This window comes from Narcine bancroftii, chromosome 1 (assembly GCF_036971445.1).
Source record: "Narcine bancroftii isolate sNarBan1 chromosome 1, sNarBan1.hap1, whole genome shotgun sequence".
Classification (NCBI taxonomy): domain Eukaryota; kingdom Metazoa; phylum Chordata; class Chondrichthyes; order Torpediniformes; family Narcinidae; genus Narcine; species Narcine bancroftii.
In genome coordinates, this window is record NC_091469.1 from 264130287 (window position 1) to 264146724 (window position 16438).

General features: G+C 40.4%; 1 protein-coding gene across 12 annotated transcripts in view; it reads left to right on the forward strand.

Annotated features, from left to right (window-relative positions):
* trim66 (tripartite motif containing 66) overlaps positions 1-16438 on the forward strand; it is a 337321-nt gene that overhangs the window by 233904 nt on the left and 86979 nt on the right. The window contains exon 2 of one of the 12 annotated variants that reach the window (XM_069897354.1): positions 14698-14835. The exons of 10 other annotated variants lie outside the window; for them this stretch is intronic. The gene's annotated coding sequence lies outside the window, so the exon portion shown is untranslated. Of the gene's footprint in view, positions 1-4151; positions 4303-14697; positions 14836-16438 lie in introns of those variants that run through there. One more of the 12 variants, XM_069897363.1, reaches the window with a different exon arrangement.

Genomic DNA, 16438 nt, shown 5'->3' on the forward strand with positions numbered 1-16438 from the left:
TACATAATCGAAGTTTATTACATTGGAGATTTAAAGGTGTGAAAAATTTGGGAGTTGTTTTAAAGAGGGTAAATTTTTATCTTTTAATCAGATGAGGGACAGTTTTGGTATTGATAAGAACTCTTTGTTTCTCTATTATCAAATTCGATCTTTGGTAAAACGTATGTTTGGTAGAAATATGATTTTACTTGAAATGACTAAATTTGAGACTTTTCTTATGAAGGTACCAGAGAAGGGTTATATTTCATCTATGTATCAAATATTACAGGATTGTATGGATAAAAAGGGTTGGGATAGATCTAAAAGTAAATAGGAACCGCATACTGGTTTTATTTTTTCCGAGGATGATTGGTTAGATATCTGTTATGATAGTGTAACTAGATTGATAAATGCAAGTTATGCAATGATTAACTATAATTTTTTACATCAATTATACTTAACACCTGCAAAATTAAAAATATGGTTTTCATGAATCAGTTTTGTGTTTTAGATGTGGTAATTCTATTGGAACTTTTTTTCTTGCTGTTTGGTCATGTATACATATACAATCTTTTTGGAAGAAAATTCAATTGTTTTTAGTATACCTGTATAAGATTAAAATACCTTTAGATCCGACAGTACTTTTATTGGGTAGTTTGCAACCTCTGAAAGATTTGGGATTAGATAAGTTTCAACTTGCTTTTGTATATTTAGCTTTATCTGTGGCGAAAAAAAAATATTGCTAGTACGTGGAAAGATACAAATATGATTGATATTAATAGATGGCATAATGAGATAAAATATTGTTTAATAATGGAAAAAATTATGTATGTTTCGCATGATAATCATAGTTTTTTATTAAGAAGTGGTTGTTATACTCAGAATATTTACATTTCATTTTATATTGATTAGATCTTAATATGTATATTTAATTTTTCTTTAATATTTTTTCCTTTTTCTTTCTTTATGGCTCTCCTGAGGAGAGTTGGCTGAAGGGGGGGGGGTTCTTTTCTTTTTTTTTATATATAAAAAAATAACGTTCATGTTTATGGATAATTGTTGTATATGTTATGTATTATTTGTTTTTTGAACGAATAAATAAAGTTTAAAAATAAAAATTTAGAGACACACAGAAGACTGCAGATGTTGGAATCTGGAGCAACAAACCATCCTAGTGAATATTTGGTTTGGAAATCATAGTTCTAACCAGGGCTACTGCAGCAGCTAAAGGTTCAGGTTCATTACAGAAATAATGTGATTGTGCTGGAAGGTGCAGAAGAGATTCACTAGGATGGTGGCTGAGATGAGATGTGTGAGTTAGAAGAGAGAATGGATAAGTTGGGTTTGTTTTCGTGCGTGCGTGCGTGCGGGGGGAGGAGGGAGTGAAAAGAGTTACAAAATTCTGAGAGTAGTAGATCAGGTAAATGGCAAAAAAAAGATGTCCCACAGTGGTGAAGCAGAGACTCTCAGTGTTTGAGATGCATCTGTACAGTCACTTGAATTGTCAAGGCATGATAAGTTACAGGCTGAGTGTGGGTTAATAGGATTAAAATTGATAGGAAGTTGATGGTCAGCATGAACCCAGTAGGCTGAAGGGACTGATTCCCACCTCTTCCAGCCTTTTTATTCAGCTGGTGGAATGAAAGGCTTGTTTCTGTGCTCTCTGACCTGATGATTTTTTGCTCAACTTTTATTTTTATTTACATTTTTTATTATTATGAGGCAGAATTGTTCAAGTGAACAATGTACATGACATCACATACAACCCTGAGATTCCTTTTTTCCTGCGGGCGCGACAGAATTACCACTAATTGGTAGTGCAAAAAATAAACTATATACAGCGTAAACAATGTAAACAAGGAACTGTAAATAGATAACATATGTAAATTGTGCAATACAAAGAGAACAAAAAGAAAATCAATAAGTGCATGAGTCAGAGTCCCTGAGGACTCTGATGGTGGAGGAGTAGCAGCTGTTCCTGAACCTGGTGGAGCGAGTCTTGTGGAACCTGTACCTCTTTCCTGATGGCAGCAGAGAGAACAGAGTGGGGTGGATTCTTGATGATTGCTGCTGCTCTCTGATGGCAGCGTTCCCTGTAGATGCTCTCGATAGTGGGGAGGGTTTTGCCTGTGATGTGTCCAGTACCTTTTGGAGGGTTTTATGCCCAGGGGTATTGGTGTCCCCATACCAGACCATGATATAAAATTTAAAGAAGTTTAAAGAACCATAGAACGCTAAAACTGGCCATCCGGCTCTTCTAGTTGAGAAGATAAATCATTATAAAGAGCTGCATGGGTTATCGTGAATCTAAAATAGAAATAGATTCAATAAGAAGCGCATCTCCTGAACTTATTTTGCGTAAATTTTTTAATAATGTAATGATCAACAGTAATTTAGATAAATTTAAGCTTGTCACAGCCTAACAAACATTGGTGTATTGTGTCTCAAGGTAAATGGAGCACCCTTGGGATAAATTTCCCAAATTTTCCTGGTATATTTGGGGATAATGCTTGTGTTCCATATCTGAAAATGTGATAAGACATCAGGTAAGTGGAACAGGTGCAGAACAAGTATTTACTTGCTTTCAGATTTGTAAATTTTATTCTCCATGACAAACTGGATATTTTGGTATTCCTGATGCATTCTGTTCTATAATTCAATGGGGATTTCTTCTGCCAATATTAATGGTTCCATAACATTTTTGGAAATGTTGCCTGTCATCACCAACTTGTAATATTACTTGGGTTAAGGCAGCACAGTTTAAATTGTGAAAAATTTCAATTTTGCTTGTTATAAAATACTTTTTGTAGTTATTACAATTATCTTAAGGACCCAGGAGCATGAGCAAACTGTCTGGCCTTCAAGCTTTTTCTGTTATACATTGAGACCATGGTCCATCTTCTATCTTGGCACCAATTCCCTTCATAATCCTCCTATCCTTTCATTCCCTCAATGCCCAGCGCACAATAAAACTGAAATCTCATTACCCAATCCAGAATTGCCTTTTCCCTGATTGGCTCAGCCAAACGCTGTTCTAAAAAGCCATTCTGGAGGCATTCGATATAATCCTTCTCTTGGGATCCAGCACCAAATTGTTTTTTTCCCCAATCAACCTGCATATTGAAATCCCTTTCAGCATGCTTTCTCTAACTCCCTCTGTAGATTACACACCATCTCCTGGCTGCTGCCTGGAGGCCTCTATGCAACTCCCTGTAGCATAATCAATAACCACAAGGCTTTAATAGCTTGAAATGTCAGACACATCTTTACATGCTGCCAGCCCAGATCCAAAGCTGGTATGGAGGGAGGAGACTTGGGCTATCAGTCTTTATTGGGAATCTTATGGGGAGCAGTTACAGGGTCAGAGGTGGGTCAGCCTATACAGTGTAGTGAGGTCACCTCCTGCACTACCATTTTCTACCACACTCCCATCGGTCTTTTTGCCCTTATAGTTTCTCAATTCTACCAACAGATTTTACATCTTTGGGTCCAATGTCTCCTCTCTCCAAAGATTTAATTCCTCTTAAAACCAGGAGAATTTTCCTGTCCTCCTGATACACCGTGTATCCATGGATATTGAGTTTCCAGCTCTGGTCTTTCTTCAGCCATTGCTCAGTGATGGATGGCCACAGTATCATACCTGCCAACTTCCAGCTGCGCCACGATATCACCAGCCTTATTTCTTACACTGGGGGCTTTAAAATACAAAACCTTCAATGCTGTATTCATCACCCTTTTAAATGTTTGTTTTCAAAGTACCCCAGATCCTTAAACTTGTGCTTGCAATTTTGCCATATTGACTGCCTGTCCTTCCTCACAATCTTGCTTCACACTGCATCTTCTGCTCCATTAACACCCCTGTCCTTGCTCCCACCCCTCTGCCAAGCTAGTTTAAACCCTCCCCAACAACTCTAGTAAAACCTGTTCTCCAGGATATTAGTCCCCCTCCCATTCAAGTGCAACCCCGTCTTTTTTGTACAGGTCATAACTTTCACAACCTTTTTAGTTATAATGTTTTTTTTTAAATGGTATTCATCTGACCCATCAACCAAAGTCCAGAGTTGATATCCTTCTAATGCTTAAAGAAATTGGGTTATCATTTTCAAATTGTTAACTCTCTTCTTTCTCAGGATTCTCCCAAATTCCATTGTGCTGTTACAATTACCCGGAATGGAACTGCATCTTTTCAGGGAATGGACCACCTCACTCTAGGTTTCTTTTGCTGAGCCAACCACTTCGTGTTAGCTGCATTCCATCGTACAATCAATGTCAGCACCTTTGTAATAGGTTTTCTCTACTAACTTTATTGAAAAGTTACCGCAGGTAAATTATTCTGTATTCTCTTGGACCTTTAGAGAGGCTAGAGCAGAAATTGCAGGACAGAGGGAGGTAAATTAAATATTTTTAAAATATTTTTGATTTTTCAGGCTCCTGCAAAGCCAATAAACAAAATATTACATTCTCTTTCGACATAATATGATTTAGAGTCCTCATTTCTCCCTCCTTATACCCTCCCCTCCCTATCCTTTAAATTACACAAATACCAAAACACAAACATACAAAAACCACCTAAAAACCGACAAAGACAATGGTGCTCCTTGAAGCTAGAGGACCTCGGATGTTAAATAAAAACAAGCAGGGGCAAAAACACTTCGTCTGCGCCTCATTCCTCATTTCATACTCTTAATCCTTTACCTGTTGGGACAGATTGTTTCTTTTTTCTTATTCAGGGAGTGAGGAGGGGGGGTGTGACATCTGTGTCCCTATGTGCCACACTTCAATAAATGTGTCATATCTCTTCCATAAATTGGAGGTGATTTTCTCCAGGGGTATGCAACTCTGTATTTCCATATTCCATCGTGCAATATTTAGCTGCGAGTCAGACTTCCACGTAACCGCTATACACTTCCTGGTAACTGACAAGGAGACCTTCACAAACTGAATTTGGTGTTTGGACAGTCTAAATTGTACTTCCCCAATGTCTCTCAGAAGGTAAAACTACAGATCCTGTGGAAAATCCACCTTTGTAATTTTTTCAGAGTGTACCCCTCAGGTCTTCCTAGAAAGACCTGTACTCAGCCAGGTGGAGTGGAGAAAGGTTCCAACCTCTATACCACATCAAAAGAACATTTCCAAAATTTATGGCTTTGATTTGTGTAATTTTATCGGTGTGAAGCATAACTGATGCAAGAAATTATATTGCACCAGCCTGTGTCTGGCATTAACAATTCCTGTCAGGCTATCCAAACACAAATCTTCCCACCATTGTTCATTACTTGTTAGCTCAAGTCTGACTCCCATCCTTCCCTTGACTGATGTAAGCCTGGCTTCAGGCCTTCACTTTGGATTATGGAATACATCCTGGAGATAAATTTTCACACAATCCCCTTTTGAATTAGAGTCTCCATGTTACTACAGTCAGGCAGAGTAATTGTTGGCCCAGTTTGACCCTTAGGAAAGATTTTAATTGCAGAAAGCAAAAGAATGTTCTATTTGATAACTCATATTTAGTCCTCAATTGCTTGAATGACACGAGCTGCCCTTGATAATAACAATCCTCGATATATCTGATCCCCTTCTGGCACCAGGTATCCAGTATCTTATTGTCAGAGTCATAGGCATTAAATTGTTCTGGGTCAAGACCATTTTAGGAGATAACCCCTCCTTCAATCTAATACATCAATTTATTCTTTGCCATGTCTGACACACATATTTTAATATGGGGTTACCTATATTTTTCGTAACTAATTTGGCGTCCCATTTGTATTTATAAATTCTCCTGCTAAATTGTTCCCTATCACATGTATCCCAATTTGTGCCCAGGAAGGGCAAACCCCTCCATCAAAAAATGAGGCAACAAACTTCGCATGGGACTCCCAGTAGTATTTTTTTTAATCTGGCAGTTTTAAGATCCCAATTTATATTTCCATGTCAACTTTTCCATGGAGACTCTAGATACCTCACCATTTCACAAAAAGTTTCTGACACATCCATTGAGCATTTTAAAGAAGCACTGGGGAAACAAAATGGGCCACGTTTGAATAAAATATTGTAGTCTTGGTATCACTTTCATTTTTACACAGTTAATTGCCCACTGACTATATGAACTGAATTTTCCATCTAGCCAGGTCCTCCTCAATCTTCCAGAGCAAAGGGAGATAATTTATATATATTGTGTAGGTCTTTATCCACTCATCCCTAGGTATTTAATGCCTTCCTGCGGCTACATTAATAGGCTTTCCCATTGATAGGGTCTATTATCTCCTTTTGACAAAGGCATGATTTTGTTTTTATCCAGATTAAACATACCTGGAGACCTTCCCATAATCCTCCAGTATGGTCCTCAGTCTGGCCAATGAACCCCCGCCTCCCCCCCCCCAGGTTCTGTCAATTACACTAACACATCGTCAGCAAAAAGGTTGAGTTTGTGTTCCACCTTGAACCCCTTTATGTCTGAATTCCGTCAGCAGTTCAATAGCTGGTATGAACAGAGCTGTGGGCAGCCTGCCTACTAGATCTACTCAGCTGGAACACTGGAGACATCTGCCCATTTGTAATGATTTTAGCCTGGGGTTTATAATGCAATGTCCTTCCTCAATTGATACATGTTTGACCCAGTCCAAATTTCTCCAGTGTCTTAAACAGAAAATTCCACTCCAATCTATCCAAGGCCTTCTTTGCATCTCCCAGGTCCTCCCCCGACTGTGCCAGGGGTATTATATTGAGCATCTAGAAATGAGATTTATAGAGCAAGGCTGAACTGACTATTGATGTAAATTCATGACCATTAAAAGTTTTTTGCATACTAAAGGCCTTAAAAACTCTGTTTATGGATATCAACCAAATAGTGGCAAGTGGGAAGAGCTTTGATAATTATGGTCAGAATTAAAAAGTTGGGCTGAACTCCTGTTTCCGTGCTGTATATCTCTATGATGAAAGATTTTATAAAGAATGAAGAGCAGCCTATTTGCGATTAGTGCATTCACTCTATTGTGACTTGAATATTGCTTTTAAGATTGTTAACTCTCCATGTTCCACATTATTAAATACCATTTTATATACTATTTAAAATAAGACAACTTAAGTTAGTTTTCTGGCTATCGAATCATATATTTCAGAAAAATCGAATGTGTCCTGCGACTTTGACTGGATAAAAATGTAAACAGTGAGCAAGGTGATATAATGGCTGTTATATAGTCAGGATAATATGAACTATTTTGCATCTGGGTAAGAATACACCCTTCTCACTGTAGTAGCTATAGTGCACTACTGTGGGGTGTATGTATATGTATATGAGTGTGTGAACAGTTTCCTGAGATGGTGGAAGGCATCAGTAAGTAAAGTCTCTTTTGTTATTTGAATCTTGCATCTCTAAATTATTTAAGAAGCCTCCCAAGTAACACAGAGACATAACATGGTGGCAGTGGTATAAGAGAACAGGAATAAAACCATACAATTGATTGGAAGTCACTGAAATACGAAGGGGAAGAAGAGAAAAAACATTACTGAAAAAAATGGCTGGAACAACAGCAGTTCACCCAGTGATGGACGGGGAGGCTGAAAACATTGTTGAATCATTTTAAAAGTTTCAGCAGAAGTGCAATTGAGCATTCAAAAGCTACTTTAAAATGCAACAGCAGAGGAGAAGGTCAGTTATATACTTCTCTGGATAGGGGAACAAGGCATTGACTTATTTAATAGCTGGGAGCTTACAAAGGTGGAGAAAAATGATCTAGAGCAGATATTTGCCAAGTTTGCTTCTCACCTTGAACCCAGGTCTAATCAGAGAGTTAAACTCTATGAATTTCCAGGCTTAATGCAAGAGACTGATAAAACTGTTGATAACTTCCTCACTAGACTAAAAATTGTTGTTGCAAAATGCAGATTTATGGATATAGAGGAAAGATTAGTTAATCAACTAATATGGGGGAGTGCCCATCCTGAAGTGCAAAAGTCTCTTGTAGGGAAGGATAGCTTGAAGCTGGCTGAAGCTATAGACACAGCCAGAGCCTTCGCCACGAGGATACAAATGAAATCCCTATCTATGCAGACCCACCCACAGCAAAGAGAAGGAAGGATTGATGCTATAAAAGACACAATCACATAAGTGCAAACCCACCTCTGCAGGGAGTGTGACAGACAACACTCTTTCGATGACCGAAACAAATGTCCTGCATACGGTTCTGAATGTAGAGCCTGTGGTAAAGAAAACCACTGGATGAAGATGTGCAAGTCTGATATGAAGAAAACAGTAATACCAGTGGAGAATAAAAAGACAAGAAGGTCCACCAAATAAAAAGAAACACAGAACAAAAAGAGGAAATAACTTCCACAGAAGTATCTGCCAGGTCACGGTACACAGTGGGAGCAGACTTGTTCACCTAAAAACAAGAGTGATATTTAATAGCATGTTACTACTCTAAGTTTCCATTCGTTAAAAGGGTGTCAACTATTGCCTCAGAAATGAGAGTGCTTTTTGTTGAAAAAGAAATACCCGAGTAAGTAATATGCGACAAAAGAACACAGTTCATATCACAAGAATTCAGAAAGCTGGCTGCAGAGTATGGATTGTTATCATGACATCATCCCCATATGACCCCAAAGGTCATGGATTCATTGAAAGACAAATGCAATCTATGAAACACACACTAGTTAAGTGTCACAAAACAAAAAAAGACCCATACCTAGCTCTTCTATCATTACAAGCCACACCTTTAAGTGCTGACGTGAAGTCCTCAGCAGAACTTCTAAATGGCAGGAGATCTAAAACAACTCTGCCAAGCAAGATGCACCCTCCATAAGACCAGGAGGAAACCAGAGGAAGACTGGTTGACACACAAGAAGAAGGATGCCAGCATTATAACAAACATTGCCAAAGGGCAGCAGGTGCATATTCAAGAGCTGATATTGAAAACATGGACCCCAGCAAAGGTCATCAGAAAAGCTGAGGCACTAAGATCATTCCTTGTCAAGACAGACTCTGGTAATCAGCTGAGGAGGAACAGAATTCACATCCGGCTGACACAAGATGTGATGAAGCAGAAAGCCTTAATACCAGCAAAGCCTGAAACACCAATATCAAGTGATGTATCAAGTGAAGAGACCAAAACTGCAGCAGATGTCAGGTGAAGTTCAACAAGCTACATCACCTACACGTGTACCAGCAACACAGAGCCCAATGGTCGCAGCCAAACCCACAAGGTGGCGAAGCAAAGTACTGCTGCCAGTATGATATTGATAGGAACTATTTCAAAAATAGTTGTGTAAATAAATTAGTGTTCAAGTTCGGTTATTTAAGTTGCACTGGAAAGAAAGTGAAGAACAATAAATTTTTATTTATCTTGAGAAGGAGGGATGTTATATCGTCAGGATTATGCAAACTATTTTGTAACTGCGTAAGAATACGCCCTTCTCACTGTAATAAATGTAGTGCATTACTGTGGGGCGTATGTATATGTATACGAGTGTGTGAACAGTTTCTTGAAATGGTGGAAAGCATCAGTATGTAAAGTGTCTTCTGTGACTTGATTCTTGCAATAATCTCTATAAGTTATTTAAGAAGCCTCCTAAGTGACACAGAGACATATTCTTTCTTTGGCTTGGCTTCGCGGACGAAGATTTATGGAGGGGGTAAAAAGTCCATGTCAGCTGCAGGCTCGTTTGTGGCTGACAAGTCCGATGCGGGACAGGCAGACACGATTGCAGCGGTTGCAAGGGAAAATTGGTTGGTTGGGGTTGGGTGTTGGGTTTTTCCTCCTTTGCCTTTTGTCAGTGAGGTGGGCTCTGCGGTCTTCTTCAAAGGAGGTTGCTGCCCGCCAAACTGTGAGGCGCCAAGATGCACGGTTTGAGGCGTTATCAGCCCACTGGCGGTGGTCAATGTGGCAGGCACCAAGAGATTTCTTTAGGCAGTCCTTGTACCTTTTCTTTGGTGCACCTCTGTCACGGTGGCCAGTGGAGAGCTCGCCATATAATATGATCTTGGGAAGGCGATGGTCCTCCATTCTGGAGACGTGACCCATCCATCGCAGCTGGATCTTCATAAGCGTGGACTCGATGCTGTCGACCTCTGCCATCTCGAGTACTTCGACGTTAGGGGTGTAAGCGCTCCAATGGATGTTGAGGATGGAGCGGAGACAACGCTGGTGGAAGCGTTCTAGGAGCCGTAGGTGGTGCCGGTAGAGGACCCATGATTCGGAGCCGAACAGGAGTGTGGGTATGACAACGGCTCTGTATACGCTTATCTTTGTGAGGTTTTTCAGTTGGTTGTTTTTCCAGACTCTTTTGTGTAGTCTTCCAAAGGCGCTATTTGCCTTGGCGAGTCTGTTGTCTATCTCATTGTCGATCCTTGCATCTGATGAAATGGTGCAGCCGAGATAGGTAAACTGGTTGACCGTTTTGAGTTTTGTGTGCCCGATGGAGATGTGGGGGGGCTGGTAGTCATGGTGGGGAGCTGGCTGATGGAGGACCTCAGTTTTCTTCAGGCTGACTTCCAGGCCAAACATTTTGGCAGTTTCCGCAAAGCAGGACGTCAAGCGCTGAAGAGCTGGCTCTGAATGGGCAACTAAAGCGGCATCATCTGCAAAGAGTAGTTCACGGACAAGTTTCTCTTGTGTCTTGGTGTGAGCTTGCAGGCGCCTCAGATTGAAGAGACTGCCATCCGTGCGGTACCGGATGTAAACAGCGTCTTCATTGTTGGGGTCTTTCATGGCTTGGTTCAGCATCATGCTGAAGAAGATTGAAAAGAGGGTTGGTGTGAGAACACAGCCTTGCTTCACGCCATTGTTAATGGAGAAGGGTTCAAGGAGTTCATTGCTGTATCTGACCCGACCTTGTTGGTTTTCGTGCAGTTGGATAATCATGTTGAGGAACTTTGGGGGACATCCGATGCGCTCTAGTATTTGCCAAAGCCCTTTCCTGCTCACGGTGTCGAAGGCTTTGGTGAGGTCAACAAAGGTGATGTAGAGTCCTTTGTTTTGTTCTCTGCACTTTTCTTGGAGCTGTCTGAGGGCAAAGACCATGTCAGTGGTTCCTCTGTTTGCGCGAAAGCCGCACTGTGATTCTGGGAGAATATTCTCGGCGACATTAGGTATTATTCTATTTAGTAGAATCCTAGCGAAGATTTTGCCTGCAATGGAGAGCAACGTGATTCCCCTGTAGTTTGAGCAGTCTGATTTCTCGCCTTTGTTTTTGTACAGGGTGATGATGGTGGCATCACGAAGATCCTGAGGCAGTTTACCTTGGTCCCAACAAAGCTTGAAAAACTCATGCAGTTTGGCATGCAGAGTTTTGCCGCCAGCCTTCCAGACTTCTGGGGGGATTCCATCCATACCTGCTGCTTTGCCACTTATTAATAGCACATAAACCACAGTCAAAATGAGATGGGGCCATTAGCAGCCTCATGGAGAAAATCTCAAAAGAGGCAAATCAACTGGAGACCTTTGGCGATGCTGTGGGCAATTTGTTTTGCAAAGCAGGTTTGTGGATGAATTGTATCTCCAAGTGCTGCTGCTTTCACAAGGACTGCTAGTGTGTAAACTCATTTCCTTTTTAATGGAAGTGGAGATTGCTTTTCAAAATTAACAGCAGCCGAGATAATGGGCAGATTCTATACAACACCAGATCATTAGAACATAGAACAGTACAGCACGGACTCTTTGGCTGACCATATCTTTGATGATCATGATACTAATCCAAATAATTCCTGCTTATGACCTGCTATTTCCTGCCTGCTCATGTATTTGCCTAACTTATTGTCAGTGTTGCTTCAGTATCTGCTTCTACTACTTCCCCTGAACGTGGGTTCCAAGCACCTATCATTCTGCAAGAAAAATTTAAAAATAAACAAAATTGTTGTTTTGGTCATCAAACTTCATCTTATGCGCCTCTCATAATTTGGTGTATTTTATCAGGTCTCTGCCACTCCAGAGAAAACAATTCGAGCTTGTCTAACCTCTCATAGCGAATAACGGGCAACATTCAGGTGAACATCATCTGCACCTTCCACAAAGGCTCCACATTTGTCCTGAAATGTTGCAACCAAAAGTGCATAAGAATGCTCTAATTGTGGCCTAAATAAAGCGTTATGCAGCTACAATTATTATTTTGGCTCTTAATCCATTGATCATGCCTCTTTTGAATAATATGTTGAATACTTGGCAACTGCTGCAGAAAAATCTGCACATCAAACTGATGGAACTTTAGTTCATTGCTGTCGGATGTTATGCTGTGGTCAGAGAGTCAAAAGAAATTCAGATCCACGTTTAAACATGCTGCTTATTTGTGTGTGCAGAGGAGGTTCACACTTCGGCTTCTCAGTTGCTTAATGTTAAATTAGACACTTCTGAGGGCAAAAGGGAAGGAGATTGTTAGCAGTTTCTATTTTGATCCAAGTCTCAAATTTATTATAATACGATAAAGAGTGTATTATTACACAAAATTTATTATCGTCTGCTGTAAGTCAGACAGATTTCCCATCGGCAGAAATTGCCCGAAGCTCCTCACAAAGTCAGAGAAAGAGAAGGAAAAGAGGATGTCCCCTCAGAGTCACCGTGTGTTCATGGATTCGCCTCCCGAAAGAAGTCAGTTTTTTTAAAAATTGTGGCCTTTGATCATTGGTTGAATATTCAGGATTCTCAGGTGTTGGTGGACAAAGTGTATATCATGGCTAGTGTGATTTATGGTGTGAAAAATAAAAAAAATTTAAAAAAAAAGAACTTCCATGCAGCTGATAATTGGGACAATTGTGTCCTGCCTTTTGGATTCAGTATGAAGTTCAGTAGAGGAATGCAATCTTACACAGATTTCCAAGCACTTAACTTGGAATTCTGCCCACTTGTACAGAGATGTTCTTTTTTTATTCTGATTTATTTGAGTTGTTTTAAATTTCTGGAGGAAGATCTGTACTGGGACCTGCTGCAGGTAAGATGGATTATCTGTGAGCTTGGATGGCTTGATAATCAGTGGAATGTCCAGGCTATTATATTTTTCAAAACATAAGATGAGGATATTCTTATTTGTGCACACAAAATTAATTCTTAGACTGCAATTGTGGTTTCCTACCTTACTGAAATTCTTAGACCTTGCATCACAAAACCTAACGTAGAAAGTGATAAACTTGAAAAAAACATAACATGAAAAGCCTTTATGACTGCACATTTTAAAACTAATTCATAAGAATGTTATTGTCTCTGGCTGGGCCAGTATTTTTCATCGTTAATTTTCTCTGAGAAGCCTGTTGCTTTAATTGAAGTAGTCCACGGAAAAGATAGACACATGTTGTTTTGGATCAAGAAGTCCTAGAAGTTTAATTGTGCAACATCATTAGTGCAGCTCAAGATGGTGTGGAGTGGGAGATAATGCACTGACTTCTCTTGCTCTTCAAGACTGGCCATTATAATTGTGGAAGGAGTTGTCAAAGTAGTGTTGGAAAGTTGCTATAGTACTGGTCACTGAATGAACAAGCTGAAGTCATTGTAAGCTGACTATGTCCTGAAAATGCTGTCGCTGTTGGTTAGGTTTCATTTCTGGTAGGTTATTTTTACCTGTGAATTGAACTTCCTGCATTTTTGGATCTGCATTTATTAATTTACTCTATTCCCACAACAAACAATTGAGTCTGGTCTATGCAAAGAGATCTAGATACATAGGAACGAGAGTAGTTCACTCAATCCCTTGAACCTGTTATATTCTATTCATTACATCTCTGGTCAATCTGGAGCCTATCTCTACATACCAGGTTTAAGTCCACAAAAGAAAAGTTAACATTTGGCTTAACATCAAATGCTGTGTTCTAATAAGCATAACGCTTATTTCACTCCTGAAAGACCTGTCTCATTTTTTTAAGACTGTTTCTTTTGTCCTGGTCATCCCAACCTGCAACCCGCAATAATGAATTTTGTATAAATTTTGTATAAATTTGATTAATTTTTTAAATAATAAAAATCTCAGTCAATCCCTACCTTGTTTAGCATTAATCTTGCCACATCTCCTCAGAATTAATTGAGGTGATCATCTGATTTGTTCACACAATAATCTCACCAATTGAGTGATTGAGTGAACTACTCTTGTTCCTATGTATCTAGATCTCTTTGCATAATCTATCTTTCCAAAGCTATGGTCCCCAAATTAGCTTTGTAATGCTTCTACTTTTACTCCCTTGCATTCTAGGCCCACAGATACAATGGACACAAATCTTCTCAAGTCCTTGCTTTGAAAGCACATCATTGAGTAAGCGAGCTCAGTGACTAACTGGATAGATGAATTCATTGAGAATAGGGTGGCCATTTCCAAATTACCAAAAAGGAGGACAAGCAGGGTCTAAGTTGGTGGGTGGGGGGGGGTGTTGCGGATGGTTTACCTGCCACGAACCTCCATGCTCCCTGTCACACTTTCCCTTCCTTCCCTCCGACAGAATGCATGAACACACGTGCTTATATTGCCTGCTGACGCTAGTAACAGTAGTGCTTCAGGTGGGGGGGGGCACAATGACTCATTTTGGGGTAATGCCCGTGGATGCCCCCCCCCCCCCCATGGAGCTGGCCCTGAGGACATGGTCATAGGTTACTACATAAGTGTGTTTCAAAAAAAATATTATTTAATAAAATTTAAGCTGCTTTGCAAAAACAGCAAATGCAAACAGATGATCACCCTAGTTATTTTATTAAATAAAAATTCTAACATAAAACTTTTCTTGCTTATATAAATCCGGCAAAAACCTAGCTACTCGTGGTGATACACCACGAGCCTACTGCAGGGAGCGACCACTGAGCCTGCAGGAAGATCACTGGCGGACAGACAACACCTGGCCGGCTGCCAATCAACCGCCTGGGATATAAGCCACATCCGACCCTTCTCGAGGTCAGTCACTCGGGAGCAGAGCACAGCTAGCTACAGCAGAGACTTTAAGCTGAATAAAGCCTTTTGTTCATTCTTTGAATCTTGTGTCTGCTTACTGTCACGACAGTGCATCACACTACTGCAACATAAATCAGCGATTTTCTGCTAGAGCCCTTTTTTCTATTCAATGATTTATCATTCCGCATATTACACTCTTCCATTACTCCATGTTATTTTCCGTTCTTCCTCAGAAGTTATCCCTCCTTTTTTAATGTTTGAAGTCGAGTATGTTTAAGATTTGACAGACCTTTAAATACACAATGATTTTACTGCCATTATCTGAAAAATATGCTTCTAAAAAACAGTAGTATCAAATGTGTTGCCTTAGTTATATTTTTTAATTCTCCTGTTAACGTAATTCACATGATTTGCAAATACTGATAAAAATCTTGTTTTTCTAAATGCTTAAAGAGAAACACATAACAAAATTATATTTTTTTAAAAAATTGAATCAAAACTGAGTTATTCACCCTCCTTCAAAGATCACAGTCCATAAACACACTCCACTCTACTCGTCGTCGTCCATCGTCGTCGATTTAAGCGATCGTGCACAGGCAAAGATCTTCGCGCCTGTGGCCAGGCCCCTGCACTAAATGTCCGACCTGAATCTTCCCCCATGCGGGCCCACCATGTACCGGCCCAGATACTCAAATCCATCACGTATGTGTGAGTGCTGGCTGGCATATGCACGGAAGAGGAAATATGGCTGTGTACGGCCTTCTGACCCCGGGATTCTACAAATTGACAGGTAAGTACTGTGACCCTTGACTCCCTTCCCTTTTTGTGGATCCTTCCCCTTAATTTGTCCTCCATCTGGGGGTATATGGCCTACACCACCAAATGGAGGACAAATTAACACCCTGGTCGAGGTGGCACTGGATGGAGGACAGAGTCCTCAGAAAGCCTGACTCTCCAGCCTAAATCCAGACATATAAATCTAGCCACCCTAATTGAGAATGTTATGGTGAACAAAACTACACATCCAGGGAAAATCTAAACCATGGCTAGTTGCGGAGATTCATCCATTGCTCAGAGCTCATGATGCTGCCTTCAAGTTAGGTGACAAGATGGCATTAAGATTAGCAAGTACTGATCTCTCCTGTGTAATCTGGAAAGCAAAGCATAGGTAAGCACATAGAATCCCCAGGCACAAGGTGCATGTGGCGGAGTGTAATTGACTACATCAACCTTGCTAGTCAGCACAGTGACGCCTCCATATCTGACAGGTAGAACACCTTCTACAGGCCAAAGAAAGCATCATCATGCTCTGAAGGACAGAAACCCTGTATAGCCATGACTGAGGGGAGGAGGATTCTGTCCAGAGTGAACCCACTCAATGCAGCAGAATGACATGACCTATCTGTTTGGATGCTGAAGGACAATGCAGCCCAGCTGATGGAGGTCCTAACAGATATTTTCGACATCTCGCGACAGCTTTCCACAGTCCCTGCAGGATCCAAGGCAGCTGCCATCCACAGATGATGTTCTAACCCTGACCCACCCAGAGTTGCTGAATGATGAGTCGACTTAGAGAGGAGTCTCAATGTGGACAAGACAAATGAGA